This window comes from Neofelis nebulosa, chromosome 9, assembly GCF_028018385.1.
Source record: "Neofelis nebulosa isolate mNeoNeb1 chromosome 9, mNeoNeb1.pri, whole genome shotgun sequence".
In the NCBI taxonomy this organism is placed as follows: domain Eukaryota; kingdom Metazoa; phylum Chordata; class Mammalia; order Carnivora; family Felidae; genus Neofelis; species Neofelis nebulosa.
Window position 1 is genome coordinate 63,126,510 of NC_080790.1, and position 22,857 is coordinate 63,149,366.

At 39.2% G+C, this 22,857-nt stretch overlaps 1 long non-coding RNA gene across 1 annotated transcript in view; it reads left to right on the forward strand.

Moving 5' to 3' along the window:
* Positions 1–22,857, forward strand: part of LOC131485062 (uncharacterized) — a 181,459-nt gene that overhangs the window by 147,993 nt on the left and 10,609 nt on the right. Inside the window, exon 2 of the long non-coding RNA XR_009248608.1 lies at positions 16,937–17,013. This is a non-coding gene — a long non-coding RNA (uncharacterized LOC131485062). The remainder of the gene's footprint in view (positions 1–16,936; positions 17,014–22,857) is intronic.

The window sequence follows — 22,857 nt, forward strand, 5'->3', positions numbered from 1 at the left end:
GCTGTCCCCTTCCAGGGACATCCTAACAATTTTTTAGTATCTTATTGAGAATTTTTGCATCTATTTTGATCAGAGATATTGGGCTATAGTTTTCTTTTTTCTGTTTTTTAGAATGTTTAATGTTTATTATTTTTGAGAGAAAGAGATAAAGAGAGAGAGACAGAGAGGAAGAAGAGGAGGGGCAGAGAGAGAGGGGGACACAGAATCTGAAGAAGGATCCAGGCTCTGAGCTGTCAGCACAGAGATTGATATGGGACTCAAACTCACGAACTGTGAGATCATGACCTGAGCTGAAGTCTGATGCTCAACTGACTGAGCCACCCAGGAGCCCCTGTAGTTTTCTTTTTTAGTCGTGTCCTTTTCTGGTTTGGTTATCAAGATAATGTTGGCATCATGAAATAATTTGGGAGTGTTCTCTCTTCTGATTTTTTGAGAAGAATTGATGTAAATCTTTCTTTAAATGTTTGATAAAATTCACCAGTGAAGCCCTCCGGTCCTGAGCTTATCTCTGTTGGGAGATTTTTAATTACTTATTTAATCTCCTTAGTAATAATTGGCTGATTCAGACTTTCTATTTCTTCCTTACACAGCCTTGGGAGATTGTATGTTTCTAAGAATTTTTCCATTTCTTCTAGGTTGTTCAGTTTGTTGGCATATATTTGTTCATAATAACCTCTTATGATCTTTTAAGGTTCTGTGTTACAGTTGTAATATGTCCTTTTTCATTTATAATTTTGTTGATTTGGGTCCTTTCTATTTTTCCTTGGTTAGGTTAGCTGAGGGTTTGTCAAATTTGTTTTTATCTTTTCAAAAAATCAATTATTAATTTGGTTAATCTTTTCTATTATTTTTTGTACTCTATTTCATTTATTTCTGTTCTAAACTATATTATTTTCTTTCTTCTACTAACTTTGGGATCGGTTTACTCTTCATTTTCTAGTTTCTTAGGGCATAGAGTTATGCTATTTATTTGGGTTTTTTTCTTGCTTTTTAATATAGGTGTTTATTACTATAAACATTCCTCTTAGAACTGCTTTGGCTGCATCCTGCATCTTCTGGTATGTTGAGTTTCCTTTTCTTTGTGAATATATTTTTTTTATTTCCCCTTTAATTTCTTGATCCACTGGTTGCTCAGAACAGTCTTGTTTAATTTCCAAGGTGAATTTTCCAATTTCCTCTTATTGATTCCTTGTTTCATGCCATGGTGGTCAGAGAAGATACTTGGAATGATTTCAAATATCTTGAATTTTTTAAGACTCGTTTTATGGTCTAATATATGATCTATCCTGTAAAGTTTCATGTGAGCTTGAGAAGACTGTGTATTCTTCTCTTGTTGGTTAGAATGTTTTGTATATATCTGCTAGATCCATTTGGTCTATAGTGTTGTTCAAATCTGCTCTTTCCCTTATTGATTTTCTGTCTGGTTGATCTATTCATTGTTGACAGAGGGGTATTAAATCCCAAGCTATTATTGTATTACTGTTTATTTCTCTTTCTGGCTTTGTTACTTTTTGTTTATATATTTAGGGGCTTTAATGTTGGGTGCATAAATATTTATAATTATTATATCTTATTGATGTACTGACCACTTTATCATAAAGTCTATTTTTTTATTGTTACCATATTTGAAATTCTTTTTCCATCCCTTCACTCTTAGTCTGTGTGTGTCTTTAAGGCTAAAGTGAGTATCTTGTAGGCAGGATATTGTTGGATATGTTTTTTATACATTCAACCATCTTGTGTATTTTAATTGGAGAATTTTATCTGTTTACATTGAAATAAATTATAGATAAATAAGGAATTACTGTTGACATTTTATTATTTGTTTTATGGTTATTTTATAGATCCATTGTTACTCATTTATTATCCTGCTGTTATTGTTTTTTTTTAACGTGTTTTGATGACTTTTGGTATAGTATGCTTTGACTTCTTTATTGTGTTCTTTTGTGTAATTATTGCAGGCTTTTCCCTTGTGGTTATTATAAGGCTTACATAAAATATATTGAGCTTAAGACACCCTATTTTAAACTAATAACAACTTCAGTAGAACTCATAAACGTTACACTTTTACTTCATCCTCACATTTTATGTTATTACTGTTACAGTTTACATGAGTTTAATATTGTGCAACTATTAACATATTAGTAGTAATGGTATTATGGTTATATGGCTATATATATGTAGTTATGGTTTTTACTGCATTCTTTTTTTTTAAAACTTTTAACCTAGAAGTTTAAGTGGATTACAAACCACTCTTGTTACCATATTGCAGAATCTAACTATGTCTATGTATTTACCATAACTAGTGAGATTTACACTACCTTCTTATGTTTTTATGATACTAATCAGTGTTCTTTTACTTATACTCAAAGAACTCCCTTTTTAGCATTTTTTGTAAGGCAGGTCTGGTGAAAATGAACTCCTTCAGTGTCTGTTTGTTTAAGAAAATCATTATCCCTACTCTTTTCTAAAGAACAGCCTTGCTGGGTATAGAATTATTGTTTGACAATTACCTTCTTTCAGTGTGTTGAATATGTCGTCTCATTCTTTCCTGGCCTAAAAAGTTTCTGAAGAGAAATCCTCCAGTAGTCTTATGTATGTAGCCTTCTATGTAACTTAACTTTTTTCTCTTGCTGCTCTTAAAATTCTTTCTGTTTCTGACTTTTGACAATTTAATTATAATGTGTCTCAGTGTAGCCCTGGACTCAGGTTCAAACATTTTGGGGTCCCTTGGTCCTCATAGATTTGGATATCCATTTCTCTCCTCAGGTTTGGGAAGTTTTTCTGTCCATTGTTATTTTAAATATACTTTCTGTCCCTTTCTCTTTCTCTTCTTCTTCTTCTGGAATTCCTATAATGCAAATACTCTTTCTCTTCATTTCATTGTGCTCCATAATTCCCACAGGCTTTCTTCACTCTTTTCATTCTTTTTTTTTGTTTAGTTTTGTTTGTCTGACTAGATAATTTCCAATGTTGTATCTTCCAGGTTGCTGACTCGTTCTTCTGTATAGTCAACTCTTCTTCTGAAAGAAAGTAGAGTTTTGAAACTTTGAAATTCTATTTTTCAATTCAGTTATTGTATTTTTCAACTATAGGATTTCAGTTTGATTTTCTGATGGTTACTGTTTTCTTGTCAAACTTTTCATTTTGTTGATGCATTTTTTTTTCTAATTTTGTTTTATTGTCTGTGTTTCTTGTAGTTTGTTAAACTTCTTTAAGAATATTCTGAATTTTTTGTCTGATAGTTTGTTGATTTGCGTCTCTTTAGGGTCAGTTATTGGAGCTTTATTAGTTTATTTTTGTGGTCTCATAATTACATGATTTTTTTATGATCCTTGATTCTTTATATTTGTATCTGCACATTTGAGTAACCAAGCTCCTCTTCTAGACGTTACAGGTTTGCTTTGACAGAGTTTTTCACCAGTCAGCTCCACTTGTGTTTCTGGGTGTTAGTGCTGATAATGTCTTTGAGCAAGTGAGTACTGCAACTATGATCTATTTTGAGGCTACCCAACTATTTGAGCTCTGAGAATGGGGATAAGAGTTGTGCCAATGGCTGAAAAAGTTGGATAGGACTGCTGATTTGGTTTCCTACCCAAGTGAGCTATAGGATGGACTCTGTGTTTACATGGATTCTCTGGTCAGATTTACCAAGTAGTCAGGACTCAGTGCTATATTCAGTAGTAGGTAGGGCCATGAATTAGCTTTCCTGCTCTGGCAGGCAACAGGATGGGATCCAGGGCCTATACTGTTCATTATTTGGTGACCCAAATCAGTCCAGTGTATACTAAATTCCCTGGTCAGGTGAGGCTACCAATTTTACTCTGCAGATGGGAGAAGCTACATACTGCCATCTGTTCAAGTGCCACTGTTGAATGGGATATGCAGCTTCCCATGTGTTCTGGTTAGGTTCCCTGCTCAGACAAGCTTAAGGCTGTTTTCAGTTATAAGCGGGGCTATGAATTAGATTCCCTGCCTGGGCGAAGCAACTTCAAAACCAGTAAGACTCTTTGTTGTCTTAACTCAAAGCTGTACCCCAAGTTAGGGGGTAGGTTAGTTTCCCTGACTGAACAAGGCCATTGGCTTTGCCCTGCAAACTATCAGCTCTGCCCACCTCTTGGTTTGAATGTCCCTGGGCTGCACAGTTTCCAGGAATTCTCTCCAGCTCTCTGGTAAGATAGGGCTGGAAGATACTTCCCACATAGTGGGTAGGGCTGTCTCTGCTCCCTTGCCTGGGTTGGACAGGAAGAGGCTGCTTCAAGCCACTCTCAATTTCCTAAATAGGCTCTCAGGTTTGGAGGGGCCAGGAGCTACTCTCAGTCTTGGCTATGAATCATTATTTCTGCCTGTGTTCCATGCCTGAGTCCTGGGACTGGCTTTGCTCTGTAGGGATGAACTCTGCCCCCCGACCCTTCCTCCCCGCATACCACTGGGTCAGCCCTCCTTGTCAGATGGAACCAGAAGATACTTTCCATAGCAGGTGGGTCTGTGATTCAGCTCCTTCCCTGGGTGTAGGAAAACTGGGTGCTGGGGCCAGCAAAACTTTTTCTTGAGGATCCAAATCAGGCAGTTCTTTACCCCACCAGTTCCTTGGTCAAAGTTCACCACCAACTTGGATGAGCAAAACCACCAGTTGGGCACTTCAGGTAAGAACCTGGTCTGTCAAGATCAATGTGTTGGCTACTGCAAGCCCCTCCCCCTTCTCTGACATAGTCATATTCCCAGTGGTTGAGCCCCACTGATTTCTGTCCCTGTGGTGTGAGATCAGGGTAAAGGTTTCAACAAAATGACCCACGGTTCTGGTGGGGATGCTCGCTGTCCTCCCTGGATTCTTCTTTCCCACTGGAGGAGCCAGAGGCTCAGGGAAAACCTTTTGTGTTGGCCTGGGGGATGGGGAGTGCAGCCATTTGCAGTCACTTCTCTTACCTTTCCAGTGCAGTCTGTCTTCATCTCTTTGGTGCAGGGGCTGGTGCTTGAACATCGCCCAAGTGTTCTTGGATCTTCTCAGTGGTGTCTTGCTCTTGAACAGATGTTAGTTGTTTTTCTTGTGAGGGGAGTAAGTCAGGAACAACCTATATCATCGACTTGGTGATGTCACTTTGTAACCGAACCAACTTGAGTTCATGCCATGGTAAATCAGAAACTATACCAGGTTGAGTTGCAGCACAAAGGAAACTTTATTTGCAGCAAATAAGGAGATCACAGAGAACAGCTTCCAAGGCTGGGAACTCCTTGAGCAAGAGTGAATGGGTTCCTTTTATTTAGGGTTAGGATGAATATTTATAGAGTGAAGTTTTGTCATGGCATGTAGAGGCAGGCATAAGGTCCCATACATGTCTTAAAGAAACATGCCTATGCACACATGGTATATTATATAAATGAGGCTTGTGCTCCTCCTTGAGCAGAGATTTTAGTATTATAATGATATAAATAAAAGTAGTCTTTGGTCATTCTAGAGGTCACTCCATAGTCCATCCGTACAGGTGTGAATTAGAAGTTAAGTTCAAACAGGTCTGGGTGGTCTGAGTAGGCTGGAGGTCTTGTCAGGGCAGTCGCTATTACTTGAGGGGTGCTTTTGCTTTCCATTTGCCTGAGTTAAGAGATAAGCTGGAAAGAAGAGCTTAAGGAAAAATGTGGGACAGAGGTCTGTGAGTATAAGTAGGTGGGCAGTAAAGGTCAAATGGTAGCATCTGGCTAGTGACAACTTCTCTCTGATTTTTAAGTATAGCTCTTGTTTCATTTGTTTTAAATTATTGGGTTTTATGGGGTTTACAGTATACTTTTTTTTACTTACTATAGTCTACATTCAAATAATATACTCATTTCAGTACAATTTGAAAAATTGCAACAATAATTTTCTATTCTCCCTGGACTGTCTTTGTGTTGTTATAAAGTTTATCTCTATACATTTATAATTCTCAAAATATTCTATTATTCTTGTATTCAACAGTAACTTATGTTTTTATTTTTAATTTTTTTAACATTTTATTTATTTTTGAGAGGCAGAGACAGAGTGTGAGTGGGGAAGGGGCAGACAAAGAAGGAGACACAGAATCTGAAGCAGGCTCCAGGCTCTGAGCTGTCAGCACAGAGCTCAACACAGGGCTTGAACCCACAAACCATGAGATCACGACCTGAGCTGAAGTCTGACGCTTAACTGACAAGCCACCGAGGCACCCCAACAGTAAATTATGTTTTAAATGAACAATAAATGAGAGGAAAAGTCTTTCAAAGTTACTCTTATATTTTCATGTCCAAACTTCTCCATTCCTTTGTATGGATTTGAATTTCCATCCGGTAGTATTTTTTCTTCTGCCTGAAGAACTTCTTTTAATATACTTCTGCTACAGATTTAATGGTGATGAACTTTCTTCCTTTTAACTGAAAAATCTTTATTTAACCTTCACTTTTAAGGATATCTGTTAGATACAGAGTTTAAATTGATAGTTTTTCCCCCTTTTTTCACTTACAATGTTGATCTATTATCTTTCATTGCTTCTAATGAAAATGTATCTCTCATTTTTATCTTTATTGTCATGTATTTAATGTGTATTTTTATTCTAGCTGTTCTTCAGATTTTCATTATTTTTTGGCTAATTACTATATGATTACAATGTGTCTATGTATGATTTTATTTGTGTTTGTCTTTCCTGGTATCTATTGAGCTTATTACATCATTGAGTTTATTGTTTACATCTATTTTGGACAATTTTCTGTCATTACTTCTTCAATATTTTTCTGATCATCCTTTTAGGACTCTATACTACTTACATAAGAACATTTTTAAATGACCCACAGATCACTAATTACCCTTTGTGTTTTCTTCAGCTACTTTTCCTTTTGTTGCTGTGTCATCTGTTTCCCTGATCTTTTCTTTTTCAGTGATTGATATGCTCTTAAACTAATATAGTGAATTTTTAATATCATATGTTATATATTACAGCTCTAGGAATTTTATTTGGTTCTTTTTGTATCTTTCACTTTTTTGCAGGTATTCTTTTTACCTGAGAAAGGTATTCTTTTTAATCTTTATTTATTTTTGATAGAGAGAAGGAGGGGGCAGAGAAAGAAGGAGACAGAGGATCTGAAGTGGGCTCTGTGCTGACAGCAGAGAGCCTGATGTGGGGCTTGATATCACGAACCATGAGATCATGGCCTGAGCCAAAGTTAGATGCTTAACACACTGAGCTATCCATGTGCCCCCAGAAAGCTGCTTTAAAACTCTTATCTGATAATTCCACCGGTTTTGTAATTATTGAGTCTGCTTATATTAATTGGTTTTCCTCCTGACTATGGGTCATATCTTCTGCTTCTTCACATGTTTATTGAGCTTTGATTGAATACTGAAAATTGCTGTTGTTATTTTTTGGGGGTATATAGATTTTGTTGTTGTCTTAAATAATGTTGAATTCTCTCTTTTTTGGTGCTAATTTAAGTTACTTTTTTATTAGCTTCATCTTTTTGAAAATATGATTTTCAGTTCTATTATGGCCAATCTAAAGGAATTTTTACTATAGTGTTAGCCTATGTCATGGCTTCTCTAAGATCTATGCTATGCTTATCACTCAAGACCTTTCAACATTTGACCTCAAGCCTCCATTCTAACCTTATCACCCATTGTCCTTTTAATGCACTTAGGCTCCAGTCAACCAGGTCTGTTGTTTTGCCTATTCTATTAGGTCCTTATTCTTTTGGGACCTTTTGTCTAAAATGGCCTACACTTTTTTTCTGCCTGTTTAAATTACATCCTTCTTTCCACTTATATACTATATGTCACTATGAAGCTTTCATTGGTCATCTACATCAAAAGTAATTTCTTCTTTCTCTGTTTCTAAGTTTCTTGGTTTGATCCTGGCTTAATTTGTCATATTTTGCATTATAACTTTTTGTAGCCAAATTATTTTACCTTTCTTAGACTTATCTTACCCATCTGTAAAATGAGGGGATAGCATGGCTAGATTTCTCAGATAACTTATAAGACTTGTCTATTATAATGAAATATGATATTGTGTATGAAATGTTAGTATCCTGATGATCTTATCACCTTATGATGCTGTAATATCCTTGATTGACAATATCTGGTTGTCATAAGCATTTGTAATTCTTTATGTTTTGACTTTATTCTTCAGATATGATGGCCCTTTTATTTGCCCACTATACATCGGCCAATTCATAGTCATTCCAGTTATTTTCTACGTGTGAGGAAATTGTGAACAAGTACAATCATTTAGGTCAAATGCCAAAACACATATTCTTCAAGCATTTTGATATGTAGGTGAAACTGCATTTTGGCTTGAATTACGTGGATATTTACCTTAATTATTTAGATTTTTTCTTGTAGATGTAGATTAAGTAGGTAAGTAACCTGAAGCTATTCATTAATATGTATTTATTAAGTGATAGTTTTCTAACAGCATATTAGGTGCTTTGGGCCAAATAATAATAATAACCTGAACCATATTAATGCTTACTAACATTTGTTGATACTATGCCTTGGTCCAGGCACTGTGCTTAAGGTTTTTGCATACATGAGCTTTTTAATCCTCCAAGAAAAGGGTGGCTTCTATTTTATCCCCATTTCTTACATAAAGAAATCAACACTTGGTGATGTTAAGCAATTTGCCCAAGATCGTACTCTCAACCCTGGTTGCCCATTAGAATCACCTAAGTGGCTTTTAATAAATTACCACATCCTCTTATGTCCTAGACCATTTAACTCAGATCCTCTGGGAGTATAACCCAGGCATGAGTATTTTAAAATATCTTTCCAGGTGATCCAAATATGCAGCCAGGGCTGAGAATCACTATTTTAGAGCCTCTATTTTATCATTTATAAGAGTTTATAAAAGGCAGTTCCTGCCCAGGATGAGCTTATAAGTTAATTGGATAGGCATCCAGAGATGAAACAATAAATAACTAGTACAAAAGAACTAGGTGGTTACAAAAGTAAACACTGAATTATATAGCCTACTATAAGAGCAGCAGAATTTGAAAGAATATAACTCAATTATAATTCTTAAGTGTGAAAAGGGTTTGAATATAAAGAACAACCAAATGCTTTCTCTCTAACAGAACAGGAGATGCTTTTAAATTGCAGACAAGATTATGTCTAGTGTAGGAAAGTGTTTCCACATTCGGTTAGACTGAGGGGCATAGGTTGTCTTCAAGACTCTTAACATAGGGTATTTTTTAAAATGATTCTACTCAAAGGCAAGGCATTGGACCGAGTGACCCCTCACAGCCTCTCTCAGCCCAGGAATTTTGTGACATGCATTGGAATGCAGACAGCTCATCACTGTGAAGAAAATGAAACAGCCATTGTGTTGCTCACCCAGACTGCTTGCCTCCTCCAGCCATCTCCACAAAGTTGCCCTAAGCCATCAAAGCATGTTTCAGTTCTGGTCCTCAACAGCAATATTCTGAAGAACAATAGTGTGGTATCTGAGAATAACAACTCTACCCCGTACTCATCACAGCAAAACCATCTGTCTAAGCATTCAACATTATTACAAGTTTGCACCCCTTCAGAATAAATAAGTTAGACCGAGGAGGCTGAGTAATCAATGTCCCATAGACAGATTTTAAATGAGTGATGGAGATCCATACATGTCGGGGAATGTATCCAGTCCAGTGGGACTGGTGAATAAACCCAAGGAGGCGTCACTGGGTATAAAAGCAACAGGCACCATGGGCATATTGAACATAGGTGGTAAAATAAAGCGGAACTTCCCAATGCTCTTCATTTTCACCAGCATTGCCCCTGTTGTGAGGGTATGCTACCTAATCCATGCCACACTTCTCTCGTTCTCCCTTGTAAGAGCTGGCCACCTAGTGCAAAATGTGCTAAGAATACGCGGGAAGGGCGGCAAAGACTGCCGAAGGAAGCGTGGGAGGCAGAAGATGAGGAATATGTATAGGAAATGACTGTAGACACATCTGATCAAAATGTAAAATCTGACATTTATCTGTTTGCAATGCTGCAGAAAGGTGGTCTTGCCAACCACGGATGGGCCAGGAAGCAGTGGTTTTTCTATTAAGGGTAAATAAAATGAGGGTAAAATTTTAAGTTGAGGAATTTTTCTGTTGCTAGAAGGCAAATTACTACATGCAGTAGTACAAAAGAACAGGGGTAAACAATACAATATGCTGTGAATTGCGAATGCATGTGTGGTAATGTCATGAATATATTAACTTCCTTCATTGTCAAGGCAAGTGACAGAGGCTGCCTGAAATTCAGAGAGGAGCCGGCTGTCACTCTGCAGCTCAGACACTTGGAGTCACATCTCTCCTAATAACAAAGTCTATTCTGTTTACATTTGACATGGCGAGCAAGGGGTGGTGGGTTGCTTTTTTTTATAAGAAAATGAATGAAGGCATGAATGAATGAAAGAGTGAATGAGTAGATGGAGTCCCTCTACCCAGTCCATCCTGAAGCCATCAGTCTTCCCCGTTTGGATGAAAACAAATGATCTCTGACAGGAGCACGTTTAGATGAATTTTTTTAATATTTCTGGCAATGGGTTGTATTTATTTATTTTAACTATGTCAACATGCTGCACATTTCTGAGTCTGGGTCCCAGTGGTGTTTAATAAGAGAAACCTGCAAAGCACTGCAGTGTCAGAATAAGGGAGGGAGGAGATTGTATATGAACAAATGGAGAAGGGAATTTGAGGATGATGTCGGTGAGGGTTGGTGACAGGTTAACATTAGTTCTGGTTGGGTTGGAGGGCCTGGCTATCTGTCTGCTTCCCCTATCCTAATGCATAACTGAGGTAGGAAGGTAAATATCCCATTGTGCTTAACAGCAGGATCCGGAGAAACGTTCAGAGTGAGGGAGGGAAAAGAGCCAGAGGCAGATTATTAGGTTGGAATTAAAATGCAGACGAGATTCATTAAATTGTTGACCCTCCTCCCCACTCCAAAAAAAAAAAAAAATTCATTGCTTGCTATCTATCTATTTATCTATCTCTATCTATACATATAGATACAGATATCTATATATGTATATCTATCTATATGTATAGATAGAGATAGATAGAGATAGATATCAGATTGCCATATTAAATTGGCAGCATTAGAGAGGAATTATTTGCACTGATTAATAAGTGAATGTTTTTACCATTATGATCGTGGCACCTGCTAGTTATGTCAACATTGAAGAGGCTCTCAAACTACAGTGTTTCCAATAATAAAGGTACCATCAGCTGAAAGTTGTGCACAAGTGTCAATGCAGGGACACATCATTTTCTTACACAGTTGTGATGTTTAAAAATATTGCCACAATTGCTCTTGCCAGTTCCCTCTGCACCCTTCCCCCAACTCTTACCTATGTATTGTGCACAAAAGCACATCATTGACTCACTTAAGTAAAGCAAAGGAAATTTAGGGTCAAATCGGAAAATGCTGAAGAGACTGAATTCCAGAGCAGGACTAACATGCAGTTTACCATTTCGAGCCACATGATATGAAGTGATTTCAAAACATGTGTTATTCTTCCTAGGTTCCAAGAAAAATGGCAATTTTATCCAATTTGGGCATTTGCCAAAGGTGCCATTTCACCAAATGTAGCTACGGTCATAAAAAAGGCAGCTTCAGAGTAGATTAACTGGCTTTGCTGTACTATAATGGTGCTTTAAATGAGCAATTTGAGACAATTAACCTGGAACAGGCACTTCTGAGTGCTTTATCCCTTTAACAGTTTTGGTTCTTCAAACAAGAACAGAGAAAATGAAAATTGGCTCCTTCCCATCGTAGAATCTTCTGTGTAACTTTGTGAATATGCATATGATCCATAAGGAGCGTGTAATGGGAAATCTAAACTATGTAATTTGGAGATGTAATACTCCATCAACCAAATAAAATCATTTAAAAAATTAATGGGTATTTATGTGGCTGACTTAAGATAAAAATGTTCTCCATCTTTTGGTAATACTTAATAGCTCTTCCCTTGGATACAAAACACATATTTTTCATCTATGTACTTATTATTTACTCTAAAGTATGGGAGGGAAAAGATCATTTGGAATTATATGGAATTATTAAAGTATTAAAATGCTTTCATACACTATCTGGAGATACTCTTCTCTCATTATATTTAAAAATAGCTAGGCAGAGAACAAAAACAAAATGAATCTTGCTAATCAAAAGGAAGGAAAAGATTTAAGAATGCATTTGGAAAAATTTTCTAATTTCAAGCCACACAACAAATATTTGTTGAGTTCCTACTGTGTGCACAAGATGAAGGATGATGATATAGAACAGATCAATTATAGCTATTATCGTTATGAATGCACTAATCTAGAGATGGTGTATGGGAGGGAGTGGAGTCAGGGTGACGAAAGACTTTTACAGGGATTGAAGGGCCCTGACTGTATTGCAGGGGTAAGCCAAGCTAAAGAGAACTATCCTAGGAAAAACTAGTATTTAAAAATCATTGCTGGGACATTTGGAATTCTTAATAGAAACTCTAGGAAGCCTGAGGCATCTTTGCAATATGGAAATGGGAGGAAAGAAAATACCAATTCCTGCCTGGGAACTGACCTTTCCTTAATGATGTGCGACCCTTGCTTCCGTCCCTTGAGGTTTCACTACCCACCAGAAACATTGGGAAGTCTCCTCACTGCATGGTCTGAAAGGGTGGTGCTCAAGGAAGCAAGCACAAAAGCACAGAAGGATGACAGATCCTTTGAGAACAATCAAACACTATGTATTCTGTAAGAAGTAAACCACAGTCATCTAAGTTTCAGGATTTTTCCATGTTGCTTAATTCGGCATTTATTCTCAGACCTTACCTCGCTTGACAGTTTTATAGCATTTAACCCAGTAGATCCCTCCTTGGAACTTTCCACCCTCGGCTTCCTGAATACCACTCTCTTCTAACTTATTGATGGATACTTCTTAGATTCCTCTTCTGGATCTTTGTCTTCTTGACCTCTAAATTTTGGAGTGCCCCACTCTCAATCTCTCACATCTCTTCTGTCTTCACGCTGTCCCTGAGTCATCACATCCAGGCCCATGCTGCAAATGCCATGTTATTGACACTCTGCTTTACATCTTTAACCTCAAATCTCCCTGGAGCTCCAGAGTTATATATCCATCTGCCCACTCAGTATCTCCCTTTGAACGTCTAGACGTCTCAAAATGCACATGGCCAAACTGAACTGAACCCAAACTTCTTTCTCCTAGTTTTTTATCTTGGTAAATACGACCACCTACCCTCAGTTTTTAGGATGAAAACCCCAGAGTTAGTTTTTCTTCCCATGGAGTTCTATTTTTGTTCCGAATTCGGAAAGTGAAGATTGGAGATTATTCTTTGCACAAAGAGAATCTGAAGTATCACACCCACCTTACAGGTTACTTTCTCTCTCTTCTCAATAATGGGTTGCCTGACACACCCCATGCATTTGCAAATAGCTGGTGGGCACATGGTGAATTTAGACCCCAATAGATTAGACACAGCTCCTGCTGTCATGGAACTTACATTTAATACCTGACGAGACAGATGCAAGCTAATTCAAGGGTTGGCAAGACAACTCAGTGTAATTTCTAAGTCTTACAACTCAGTATAATTTCTCTGAAAGGGAGATGTCTCAGAGATAATGGCTGGTCTCCACTCCTTATCCTTTCAGATTGTAAACCATATACCCTCTGAGGGCCCATCTTCAGATCTGTAATTCACCTGGAGGAAAGCAGGGACAGAGAAAAGGTTTAGTTAAGCAGGGAAATGTGGTGGCTCAGTTAACATTTTTCAGACTGACTATTGAAGTCAGTGAAGTTGGGTGGGCTTTTCTCTGTTTTCCCGAATACTTATGAAGACTTTTCTTTTTCGTCTTTTGCATTCACTCAGCATTCACTGGGAACTTATTTGCAAGGACTTAGATGCTAGAGATTAAACGATCATTAAGATAGACTATTCTGTAGGAGTTTAAAAGTCTAATCAAGGGAGAAATAAGGAAAGAAACTGGGCAATGCCAGGGCTCACATACACTAAGTGAAGATGGGGGACATGCATTGGTGGTATAGACTGTGCCACCTGGTGGGCTCCAGGCAGGTCAGTAAAGAAAACGATGTTCATCCTCTGGTCTGGGCAGTGGGAAAGCAGGGACAATGGCAAGACAGTGTGAAGCAGCAGGGCTGAGATTCTCAGCTTAAACTGTGAGGCATGTTCAGAGGTGAGATAAGGATTAGGTCACAGGGACTGGGTGTGCCAAGCTAAAGGGCTTGGCCTTTATCCTATACAAATGGGGAAGACAGGGAAGGCTTTAACAAAACCATAATGTAATTATATTGTCCCCTCTGCAGATCGCTGTGATAGCGGCATGCAGGTGAACTGGACAGGATTAGCAGGGGGATAAACCTCCTCAGAATGTGACTGAGTATAACCAAACCTGGAACTAAGAATTTAGCATTTTCACATGTGTAATGGGCCTTAGTTTTTGTCTGTTTGCTTTTGGGCCTTTATATGTTTTCCCATTATTAGTTTGCTTATGAAATGTCAAAGTCCATGGCCACTTATGATTTGACTTGGAGTAAGTTCTATAATCTGTCTGGTCTGCTTTACCTATCTATACAGCAAAGCAGAGAAAATACTACTTCTCTTATAAAGCTTTGGGGAGGACTAAGTAAGTTTTTACGTGTAACAGGCTTAGCCATGACATGTGTACTGTGTACAATGAAGTCTAAATGATTGTGGATATTATTTTAGCTAAACATTGAAGCTCATCAATAAGCACATGTTTTATTCCACCCAGGGCTGGGAACATGGCCGTCCTTATATTTTTCAGGCCACTTGGTTTCTTACTACTCTAGTAGATTGTAGATTATTTGAAGAAGGAGAAGGAGGAAAAGGAGAACGAGGAGAAGAAAGACATAATTAGCATGCTAATTCCCACTGTTAACTCTCAATCTGGAGCTGGAAAGGAAATTCCCAAATGAAAATTTAGAATGCTGTTAATGGCAAAGTGCAATTCTAGATTGGTCCATTCACACCATTAAGTGAAATAGTAACTGTCTTTGGCCGTGAGCTATGGAAAGATCGTGGACACACCCAGAGACACTGAAGGGGCCTGGTGTCCTTCAGGTAGATGCCCTCTTACTAGATATTTTGACTTTGCTTTTCTATTTCAGGGTTTGAAAAGCTCATTCTAAAGCCTGCTTTCCGCTAATAACAATTCCTGCTCTTTTTAAAATACAACAGCAAGGGGCGCCTGGGTGGCGCAGTCGGTTAAGCGTCCGACTTCAGCCAGGTCACGATCTCGCGGTCCGTGAGTTCGAGCCCCGCGTCAGGCTCTGGGCTGATGGCTTGGAGCCTGGAGCCTGTTTCCGATTCTGTGTCTCCCTCTCTCTCTGCCCCTCCCCCGTTCATGCTCTGTCTCTCTCTGTCCCAAAAATAAATAAAAAACATTGAAAAAAAAATTAAAAAAAATAAAATAAAATAAAATACAACAGCAATTGCTACATTGCATGCTTTGTATCTACTCACTTAAATCTCACTACAAATCCAATGAAAATGGTTGTTATGTAGTGCCATTATTATTTACACTTTACAGGTGAGGAAACTGAGGCAGAACAAGGTGTTTTTTTGATGCCTCGCCTTTGACTTTAAAGCGTTAAGGAGCTTCATCACTTTACCACGCTGATTTCTAAAAATAGTATCGGCTATATACACTGGTTGCTCAAAAATCATGTAGAGTTATCCCCTGTTTTTTTTTTAAAGTTTGGGTTCAATGCCACTTAGCTTTTACAAAAGGCCTACATCAGTACCTGTTCACTAACTGAAAGAAATCCAAAGAGAATTTTTCCCTTTTACAAAAAAAGGCAAAAAGTGAAAATAGCATTCGGTGTTCCTCCTGCAGGAGAGACTGTAGAGGAAACAGGACACCCTGGGCAGTGAGGGTGGCATCGCCCAGCTCCTTCCCCTGGAAACACACATAGCATCTCAGCACCAAGCCACCAAAGCCCAAAACTGTGTCGGTGAGCATCTGTGTTTTAGTTTGATTCATTTTGGGCATCCGTTAGCGAGATGTACCCTAAGGTATCAGAAAAGCCTGAGAGAGGTCATTTTTGTGTGTCAGGGAATGCTCGAAAAATTTTCCATACAAATCCATGGTAATTACTTCTTAACTTTACACTATTTTGCCCTACAAAAGGTTGCAAAGGAGCACTACTTTTGGAGAGCCTGAGAAACCTGTATTATTTCATTTATGAGTTCACTGAAGAATGGTTACCTCTAAACAGGAGATACTCATTTGCACCTTACACAAACCCACTTAGTTAAAAAAGATAGTATGCTTTGAAAACGCTAGAGTGTAGCCAAATATCAAAATTAGAGGTATCAGCATGCTAAGTTGAACCACCCCTTAACCTATTGATTACTAAAACAGAAGAAAACAGCCCCTTTTCACGTTCCCCCCCCCCCCCAGAGTAATTGGATTCAAATTCACATCTGTAGCATTAAACTAGTGTTTTCAACCTTTCTTTCCTCCCAACTGTTTAACCTCCATCTACATCTCTGGCATAAATTTAAGCCTTTATTTGTGAATATTCGGATAAGCGCTTTGCCTCTAACGGTATTGTTCAGGGCCCGGCATCATTGTTACAGCTGTAATTGTAACTATCAAGACACAGTTCTTTGTAATTAGAAAGTCAAGATGGTATTCAGCAGTATGGCAGCACAGGCTTACATTTGTTAGGCTATTAGAAAAAAAATGTTTACAGAGAAAACAGTGTCATTGTTTAGTGCTCTTAATTGACCATCTGCCTGGTAAAGAAATGTCCAAAGAAGGATAAATAAGACTATAGTACACTTATTTATTTATTTTCTTTGTGCAGTGAGGAAATTAGGGAAAGCAACAGCAGAGGCAAACCAGAAAAGAGGTTGCTAAATGAGGCTGCAAGTGAAATCATGTCATGCGTGCATTTTTTTTTTTTTTTCAGCGTCAAGACAAAGACCTGTGGCCTCGTCAAAGTTTGTTGAAGCCAATGTTTCAGGTTGCCCCTCAAGTTCCAGGACGGTATGGTTCCCACCTCGATTTGCCCCATTCTGTCCCACTAATCCTCTGCACACGGCCACTTTGCTCTAACCTCTCGGCTGTTTGCCGATGCAGTTTCTACAGACAGATATTTCCCCTCTGTACTTTTGATTCAGTCGGTTCTATTCTACTCTTCTCTTCAATCTAGGGAAATCCTATTCATTCCTTCAAGAGTTGGGTTAAGAATTTCTCCCCATCTGGAACCCCTCTATCTTTTTCTGACCGTGCAAGAAGACAAAAATCTCTCCCTTCTCTGAACTTCCTAAAGCACTGTTTATTTTTCCTTTCACTTGGCAGTGGAAACTAACCTGTCTGGTGATGTTCTTCTGTTGTGCTGGAACTGTTATTTAAATTCAGCATTGCTGGGGCTCCTGGGTGGCGCAGTCGGTTAAGCGTCCGACTTCAGCCAGGTCACGATCTCGCGGTCCGTGAGTTCGAGCCCCGCGTCAGGCTCTGGGCTGATGGCTCGGAGCCTGGAGCCTGTTTCCGATTCTGTGTCTCCGTCTCTCTCTGCCCCTCCCCCGTTCATGCTCTGTCTCTCTCTGTCCCAAAAATAAAATAAAAAAAATGTTAAAAAAATAAAAAATAAAAAATAAATTCAGCATTGCCATTTGCATCCTCATATGCTTTTGTCTTGACTCTCCCCTTAGATTATAAAATTCTCTTCCTAGAAGCATGTCTTATTCTTCTTTGAATTCTCCCCAGAATGCCCATAAGTTTTTCCTATTTTTTTTTTAATTCCAAAAAACAAGGTAGCACTTGGGGCCCTGTGAAAGGTCTGTCATTCATCTTTTAATAAAGCCAAACAAACTCAGGCTGGTTTGACCCCCAAGACCTGTTTCAATTCTCTTCCATAAATACACGGAATACCGTTATGTGTACCTATTGTGTGCTCAACTTGGTATTAAGCTGTGGGATGCAGAGAAGAATCACATGTGGTTTGTTGTCTCAAGGAACTCACTTCCAGGAAATGGTCTCTGACGGAGTCATGTGTCAGGGAGAAAGGGGTGCAGGGAAAACAGGAAATGCATGAAAATCCAAAGGAAGCCTCTTGAAATTTGATTCTAAATAACGAGAGTTCATTTTGACAAGGGCTTTCCTGGAGTCGCACAAAAACCCTGGTTCACATTTGATGGGCTTATTCTTGCATTGTGTCACATTGGCATGCATCTTACTGAAAAGGCTACATCAGTCGTTCTTGCCAGGACGGAAAACAATATGTGGCACCCAGGACAGAGCTGGTCCCAGATTCTGTAATTTGGGTCCTGTTCCGTGTCCAAAAAGCAAGGAGCAGCTGGTCTTGAGGAGATTATCTGTTGTGCTATATGGATGTCCTTCTGCCTAAGGTCTGAATTGAGTTTCCTCCCAAGACAATGAATGACCGGGCTTATGCTCTGGGACCTGTCTCTTCCAGGATCACAGATGGGAGCCCCCATTACAGCCACACACAGATTCACCACAATATGGAAACCCTTCAAGCAGGAAATGGAACAAAAACACAAAATATGACCTGACCCAATACCAGAGAACTTTTTTCCTGCTTCAAATTCTAGTGGATAATTCTGTTTTTCTTCTCTCTAGTTTTCTGGAGACAACAGAATCTGGTTCACTAACAGATATTTTTTAAGACTTTTGCAAATATCTGTAATACCATCTCCAGTTCAGTCTTTTTCCAACTCAGCTGTTCTTGGAGCATTATATACACTTTATACATTTTATATATGGAGATATATATATATAATGCTGGATAATGCTTCCACTACTGACTCGCTATAATTGACTATACCTGAATATAAATTACTATGACAGGTATGTTTTTACTTTCCAGCTACTCTGTTGTCTCAAGCTGTTAAAAGCCACAGGGCTTTTGCTCTTGTTGTTGTGCATACCTGGAATATTCTTCTCAGGGTAGCCTCATAGCTCACTTTCTTTCTTTATATTAAGTTTCAGTTCAAGTTTTGCCTTATCATTGAGTTCTTCACAATCTTCCTATGTAAAGAATAACCCTCTACCCAAACCTGTATGTGAATCTCCTACATCCTATATCCTGTACCCTTGCTTACATGTTCTCCATAGCTATTAATATCGTCATAGCTATTAAATTGTCTTTCCTTTTTGGACTTAAACCCTCCCACTATCTCTGGGGGCACTTTTTCATTCTCAATAAATATTCATTTAATAAACTCACCCTTTTCCAGAGATTCTTACCTTGTGCCCGTACAGAGATTGCATAAAGCACAGAGTTCCATAGAATTTCTTTCTGGGCTTTGGATCCTATGGGGGCCACTTAGCAACCATGGGACCATGAGAAAGTTGATTCCCTTCCTTAAGCCTGCTTCCTTAAACTCAGAAAAGAGATAAAAGTGTCTATGTCTTTGGAGCAGAGGTGAGGATATGATGAGAGAGGGTTAGGAAAACATCTGTCTCCCACAACAGGCCTCCAGTATATGTACCTTGCTTTCTCACTGTCCCTTTGCTCTGTTCATGCTCTCCCCTCCTAATATCTTTCTTCCATCTCCTCCTTTCTTTTATCCTTCTCTTCCTCACTTTTTTTTTTTTTTTTTTTTTTTTTTGGTCCTTCCTTCCCTTCTTTTCCTGCCTCCCTTGTGTCTCTCTGTAATGTGCTTCGGTAGCTCTCTCCAAATGTGCACACACATGTGCGTGCACACACACACACACACACACACACTACTTGTATTCCTTTTCAAAAGGTTTGCCATGAACTTTCTTGATGAGCAAGTTTGCTTTCCCTTGTTTCTCAGCCGGGACATTCTGCAGTTCCTTAGTTTTTCTCAAGTAAGAGACAATGATAGAATACTCCTTTTTGAGACATTCCTGGATAATGCTGTTCTCTTCTTCCCTTATGCTGTGTTAAGAGCACATCGTCTGAAGGGATGCATGGAACACCATGTATTCACGTTCCTACACATGTATTCAGGGAGAGGTTATCATTGCTTTGGTCATAGGGAAAACTTAACACAGAGGTTTTTCAGTATTGTGGTGATCTTAAACCAGGTCAAAGCCCTTCCTTTATTGGGCTATGAGAGGGCATTATTTCCTGTATTTTATGGTTAGAAAATGAAAACAATTTAGAAAACAGGTTGGCCACACTGAAATACAACCACACAATCCTCAGTTCTTAGAATAATGTCTGGAAAATAGCAGATACTGGCCTTAATGAGGGTTATGTAGAAACTCAGAGACACTGACTTAACCAAATAGAAGGGGGTGGGGGATTGTCAGGCTCACAGAAAAAGAGGTGCAGATCATCTGGGACTGGTACTGTGACTTAATGATATTTTAGTGATGGCTGCGGCTTTCCCACAATCCCTTGCGATCCAGGCAGGAAGAGGAAAGAAGGGGTGAGGTCTTCTTTTCAATGGTCCCAACTCTCCTAGAGCTAGTTACTTCACTGTTCTCTCAAATGCAGAATTTCCATCTCCTGCAGTTTGATTTGGCTCACCTGAAATGAGCTTTCTACTCCTGATTGTATCTGTATCCCTTCCATCCCCAGTCATCCTCTTACTATCTGCAAGTCCTGAATTCCTTTACAGTTTACTAGTAGATCCTCACCTCTAGCACAGAGCTGGATATAGAACAGACACTGAATACCTATTTGTGGGCTAAATGAACAAATTAATGAGAAGGAAGTGCCATGGTTTGATATCTGCAACACATAGATTGATTCACTCCTAATTCTCTTCTTTTACCTGTCAAGTGTTTTAATAAATTGCAGAAGCAGAAATGATTTTAAAATTCAATACCAATCCTGAAACTGATCCACAGGTATTTATTAGAGGAACAAATGAAAATTGAGGAACACTTAAGTTCTGGTGATTCTGCACTAACATTTATAAAATCACTTATTTTATATTATGCATTATGCTAAACCATTAAAAAAATTCACTGAACCCCTATAAAAGCCCAGTGAGGCAGGTTCTGTCATACCACTGTGATATGGTTAGGAATCTCCAGGCCATTCAGAGCCTGTAGAAATTGGAACACGGATTCCAAACTGGGGCAGTCTAAACATTCTGTCCACATGCATCCCGCTAGTCTGTTGCCTGCTGCTTGGTATCCCCCACAGCACCTCATGCCAACTGCATTGCACTTGTAGATAGATAATACTTGGATGAGGAATGAAGGAGGGAGCAGTAAGAGGGATAAGAATGAATGAATGGCTTTCTGGAAAGCCAATGTGTAAGTTCTCGCTTGCAGTTTACTACCTTATTAAGATCATTGTCTTATCATCTTGAGATTTCAGAATTTTAAATTTCATTCCATTGAATCAGTGGGTGCTCACACATCCCACAAGAGTTATCAGACCCAGTGGCCCTTGCAAGTAGCTGGAGAGTGTTTTTGCCATGGGATATTTTTATCCCTTGTCTGAGGAGATCAAGGGAACCTGAAACCATGTCAGAAACTAAACCAAAAGAGATACCTAAATTAGCAGTGACCAAGCAGGTCTGACATTCTCACAGATCTTTAACGTTTTTTTATGGAAGTCTGTCTGGAGGCTGGAGAAAACAGCAACACCCCAATTCTGCTCACACCAGGAGGCCTTTGCCTTTGCTGTTGCCTCTGTCAGGAATGCTCTTCCCTCAAACCCCACAGGATCTGGACAGATCCCTAACTACATACAGGGACCTGCTCAAATGATCCCTCATCCAGTAAACTTTCCCTGACCTCATCTGTCACTTTCCACCCTGTGACCCTGTTTTGGTTTTTATTCAGAGCCATCATTACCTCATGAGAGACCGTATATTGATTTGTAAACATTTATCTCCTCCCCGCTAGAATGTCAGATGTCTGAGGTGGGACTTCAGTCTCTGTTGCTCATCTCTGATTCCCAGCACCCAGATTTCTTGTTAGCTTTTCAGAGCTGTCCCCCCAAATATCCACTGAAGAAATGAATTAATACTTTATTTTTTTTTAATTTTTTAACATTTACTTATTTTTGAGAGAGAGAGAGAGCGAGAGAGAGAGAGAGAGCATGAACGGGAAGGGGCAGAGACAGAGGGAGACACAAAATCCGAAGCAGGCTTCAGGCTCTGAGCTGTCAGCACAGAGCTCCATGCGGGGCTGGAACCCATGAACTGTGAGATCACGACCTGAGCTGAAGTCGGACACTTAACCGACTGAGCCACCCAGGGATCCCTGAATGAATTAATACTTTAAACAGAATGCTTACATTCTCATAAGACAGATAGCTACTCCATCCACCTACCGAAGGCTAATGAATTCTTAAGTATTCTGTCCAAGAAGTGTTGGGGCGCCTGGGTGGCGCAGTCGGTTAAGCGTCCGACTTCAGCCAGGTCACGATCTCGCGGTCCGTGAGTTCGAGCCCCGCGTCAGGCTCTGGGCTGATGGCTCGGAGCCTGGAGCCTGTTTCCGATTCTGTGTCTCCCTCTCTCTCTGCCCCTCCCCCGTTCATGCTCTGTCTCTCTCTGTCCCAAAAATAAATAAAAAACGTTGAAAAAAAAAATTAAAAAAAAAAAAAAAAGAAGTGTCTAGCTTCCTGACAGGTCCTGCCTCTCTTTGCCTTCATCACACCCTACCCCATATTTTAGCTGAACTAGATTCCTTTCAGTACCACCAGCATTTCATGGCATGGATTCAGGAAGCTGTTCTGACTCACACAAAGGAGTATCTTAAGATGGGAAAAGGCTCTTTCTATCTTTGCTGGGTGATGGCATAAGATCTTTATTAGGTCAGCGCCTTGTACGAACCACAAGCCTCTTAGGGAGGTAATCTGTCCAGCTCATCCTGTCACTCTTCAACTTAGTGCCACTCAGTAATGATGCGCTCTAGCTGTCATCTCTATTA